This window comes from Camarhynchus parvulus, unplaced genomic scaffold, assembly GCF_901933205.1.
Source record: "Camarhynchus parvulus unplaced genomic scaffold, STF_HiC, whole genome shotgun sequence".
NCBI classification, from domain to species: Eukaryota; Metazoa; Chordata; class Aves; order Passeriformes; family Thraupidae; genus Camarhynchus; species Camarhynchus parvulus.
This window is the reverse complement of record NW_022147717.1, coordinates 4593-9550: the sequence shown is the minus strand read 5'-3', so window position 1 is coordinate 9550 and position 4958 is coordinate 4593. Positions and strand designations below refer to the sequence as shown.

General features: G+C 42.9%; 1 pseudogene; it reads left to right on the top strand.

Annotated features, from left to right (window-relative positions):
• Positions 1-273: 273 nt before the first annotated feature.
• On the top strand, positions 274-860 carry LOC115915863 (annotated as a pseudogene).
• Positions 861-4958: the final 4098 nt, after the last annotated feature.

Genomic DNA, 4958 nt, shown 5'->3' with positions numbered 1-4958 from the left:
CCCTTGTGCCTCTTGCTGGGCATCTCCCTGGCTGCCCTCCTGGGCAACGGCCTCATCATCGGCGCCGTAGCCTGCGGCCACCACCTGCACACGCCCATGTTCTTCTTCCTGCTCAGCCTGGCCCTCAGCGACCTGGGCTCCATCTGCACCACTGTCCCCAGAGCCATGCACAATTCCCTCTGGGACACCAGGGACATCTCCTACACAGCATGTGCTGCTCAGCTCTTTTTCTTACTGCTCTTCACGGGAGCAGAGTACTATCTCCTGACCCTCATGTGCTCTGACCGCTACGTGTCCATCTGCAAAGCCTGCACCATGGGACCCTCCTGGGCAGCAGAGCTTGTGCCCACATGGCAGCAGCTGCCTGGGCCAGGAGATTTCTCACTGCTCTCATGCACACAGCCAGTTCATTTTCCCTGCCCCTGTGCCAGGGCAATGCCCTGGGCCATTTCTTCTGTGAAATGCCCCCTATCCTCAAGCTCTCCTGCTCAACTTCCTACATTAGAGAATTTGGGCCTCTTATTGGCACTGCTTTGCTGTTATTCGGCTGTTTTGTGTTCATTGTTTTCTCCTATGTGCAGATCTTCAGGGCTGTGCTGAGGATCCCCTCTGAGCAGGGACGGCACAAAGCCTTTTCCACCTGCCTCCCTCACCTGGCTGTGGTCTCCCTATTTATCAGCACCTCATTTTATACCTACCTGAAGCCCCCCTCCATCTTTTCCCCAGATCTGGATCTGGCCCTGTCAGTTCTGTACTCAGTGGTGCCTCCAGCCCTGAACCCTCTCATCTACAGCCTGAGGAACCAGGAGCTCAAGGCTGCAGTGTGGAGACTGATGACTGGGTGGTTTCAGAAACATTAAACTGATGGTCAATTTCTGCAAACCACTTGTAATAAAAGTCATCTTTGAAACTTCTTCTTGGTTCCTCTTTAGAGTTTCTTTTTATGTGTTTTACTTTCATAATATAGTCCACAAAGAAATGTCATACTTTGTGACATAATTAATTTGTTTTCTCTCCACCTTCCCTGTGGCCACAGACTGTGTCAATGAGGAGCTGCACACTCGGTAGCTTTAAAGGAACTAAAGGATGTCCCAGCAGAGTTTTCTGCAGAGATGCCCTTGTTATGTTTGCCCAATTATCCCATCTTAAAAAAAACAACAATATTACAGATAGTAACAATTTTAATTGAATAGTTTAAAGAATATATAAAATTGAATGCACTTGAAATATTGACAATATAATTTGATTAAAATAAGGGATAATTTGGTTCTAATAATAACGCATAAGCAAAAGATAACCAAACAGTGCCTTCTAGACAAAATTGACCCTCCACCTACACACGGGAATGAGGGGTGGCGCAGCGCTGGCTGAGTAGCTTTTTCCCGGTTGTAGGTCCTGAGCCCCTCAAAAAGGAAACATTTGTGTGTGTGTGTATCCAGAGAGACGAAGGGGACACTGAATATCTATATCATTCTGTAACTTAAGCTTACAGAGCAACTCTCTTGTATAACTTTAGTCCCTTTACACAAAATGAGCGAACATCTAAATCCAAAAGTAAAAGGTGACTTTCACTCACTGCTCTCTAAATATAATGCAAAGCCGTCACCTGGTGGAGAAACTTGGGCAGAGAACAATTAGTTTAATCTGGAAAATGTCATTGATAAAGTATGTTCTCTGCAACATGAATCAAAATTCAAAATGGGCAAAAATAAGAACATTCTTTGCTCAGTTCTGGGAGCCTGCCTCACTTCGGCAATAGAAACTGGCTTTAAGCGAAAAAGTGGGGAAAATGCTATCATAGACTCCCTCCAAAACCTAGCTGAAGTTTTGCAAAAACAATTGGATGAAGAAAGAAAAGTAAACAATTTGTTACGGGCTGCTTTGAGAGAGGAACATGTTAAAAACTCACAGAATGCAGATTCCTCAAAAGAAACAGAGGGGAAAGAAACTCCTCACATTAATCAAAATTGCCCTCAAAAAGAATTAACTCTGATGAAAAATTGTGGGAAACATTGCTGTAATAACATGAAACCTCTAATGAAAACAGAATGCAGCTATATCAATAATGAAGATCTTGACCCGCACATAACCACCAAAGAAATCCCGTACACTGCTACTGAATTAACTAAACTTGCAAAGCAGTACGGGCTTCCCCCCCAAAAATCTGAAACAGAATACGTATGCCAACTGTCTCTCACTGGGAGAGATCAGATTCTTTTGTCAGAACAAGAAGCCAGTGGGTGCTGGGGACATGGGGTGATCTTAACATCAGCAGGCAGACCCATCCCATGGTCCCTAACTCAGCACACAGCTCATCGGGCTGAGGGGCTTAACCCCTTGGAAAGGACACACCCTTTGGTTGGTACTCCCGACCAACTCCAGCAAAAGATTCACAAAGCTGGCTGCCTGCAAATAATTAATGAAAAGAAATTAATTCCTGGTTTTGAGTCACCAACAAAATCACCTGTAAAGCCTGAAATTATGACCTCTTTAACTCAAAAGCTTTCAGGAACACTTAAACTTACAGCAATTTTCTTTCAGAAAACCATAGTACTATGTCTCCTGTAGAAAGACCAGATAAACTTCTTAGTAACCAGAATGACCCTTTTGTTCCCCTTTCTGACTTGCTGAGAAAAAGAATAAAATGGGATTGGACTTCTTCCCAGAAGAAAACATTGCAATTGCTGATTTTTGAAGTGACAGCACAACAAGCACAGGACCCTATCCATGCTACAGATCCCTTTCAGGTGGAGTGGGGATTTACCTCCTCACGGCCTCCAGTACACATTTGGCAGCAGGGTCCTGAGGGTCTGACAAAGCCTGTTGGTTTTTATTCCTGTGGTTTCAAAGATGCTGAGAAAAGGTGCACTACCCGGGAAGGGCAGTTTGTTGTTGGCTTGGCTCTCAGGGAGGTGGAAGAGAACTGGACGATCCAAGAAACTGGGAGCTTGGGTAGCAGCCAAAATAAATCTGCCTCTGTGATTCAAGCAACCCCTCCTCTCTCCCCCGCTTCTGCTAACAGAGAGGGAGAAGGCAATGCTCAGGTTGAGGAATTGTTAACTGTTTGGTGTATTTTCCAAAGTGAGGGACAAAATTATTTTCTTGTCTGTATTTACACCAAGTTCTATGCTATGTTTATATTTCGGTTGCTCCAAGCCGATGCTTTTAAAAGAATTGCAGGAGATAACACTGTTAAAGCAATGCAAGGATGGTTTGGGATTTTCCTAAAACCACAGAAAATTCAATCTGATAATGTTTCTCACTTTCCTGTCAAAGGAGTGCAGGATTGGGCAGAAGGTGAAAAGGTTAAATGGACTTCTAACACCTCTTACTATAGATGGCGGGTAAATGAGTGCACCAAAATCACTGCTTTTTGCCCAACAGCTCCAAGCTTAATTCCTTCACTACAGAGACCAGATGATTTCAAGAACCCAGCACATTACACTGGGCAACCTGTTTTTGGCGGACCCCCTGCCACTGTAGGGGAAGTACCATTGCTGTTCAAAACCTCTCTGGCAATTCCATCATTCTAACCCTTTCTGCCTCTTCGTGGCAGAGTCTGTTGTGTTTGCTTTTTCAGAAGAACTCCGAGGGACACAAAGACCTGATAAACCAAGATAACATTAGAGATGGACAACAGAAATAATGTTTTCCCTTCCCTTTCTGGTAACACCAGGTGATGATATTACACATAACATGTAAATTAACTGAACTTGAATAAATTGGCTGCCACAATTAAAGATTTGGTCAAATTACAGCAACCACTGTAGTCATTCTTATTGGCTTTTGTGAACACACCAGTGGCTGCTATCAAACACATTACTAAACTGAGAGAAAGTAAACATAAATGATCACAAATTGGTAAGAAGGCACTTTCCCCACAGAAATTCAGAAAATAGTCTGGGACAGTGCCACTGACTTTGAAAGAGAATTCCAATCCTGGTGGAACCTGGTGAACTTTACCTATGACCCTGTTTCAAACACAGACACTGCTTTTGTTTCAACTGTACACAATGCTTCTGTACATTTGGTTTTCCCTGTTATAATATTAAAACTGAATTACGATGGAGCTATTCTCTATCTTTCTGAACATAGAGGATGGGCCCATCAAATTATTAAGAAATGGCAAACTGTTAATTTGGAATTTCGTATTGCCCGAGAACAACAAAAGCTCATCTGTGAAAGCAATGCAATAATAGCTCAAGACAATTGCAAAATATCTGTCATTTTGAAATTTGTCCTAACGAGACTTCTGAAACAGTTCTTATATACATAAGCAATACTTATATACATAGGCAAAAAAAAAAAAAAAAAAAACCTATCTATGATTCTGTGCTTGTAGAAGACGTTGTAGTAGATACAAAGAATCACTCAAACTTCTGTGCTTGTAATTTTACTAAGATTTCAGGATGTGATTTCTCTTATGAAGTTCCCGTTACTTCCCACTACCTATTGCAATCCAATTACACACTGCTTCACAAACTGATGCCTACTCCTATCGGGATGAACCTTACCCTGGTGAGACAACTACTGCTACATCAGGACCTGATTGAAATCCTCGAGAAGATCAAGGAAAGCGGACAGAAGACCCTGGTGACTGTTCATCATGATGTGGGACAAATACACCGAGTCATGGAGAGGGTAAAACAAGATGCCAGGCACAGTTGGTGGGATAGTCTATTTGGGTGGTCCCCTACTGCCACAGGTGTCCTGAACAGTATGTGTCATCCCATTGTTGTCCTTTTGATTCTGATTGCATTTAGTTTTATCTTTTCAGCAGCCCTACTCGTGATGAACTGGAACACGATGAGAAAGCTAAGGAGATTGACGACTATAATCAATGCCCATAGCCTAGCTGATGTCCTCTACACAGTGGACATCCCCAAAACAGCTGATACAAAGCAGTTATGAATTAATCACATATGCTTTCGAGCAATTCTGATTCTTGAATATGACTT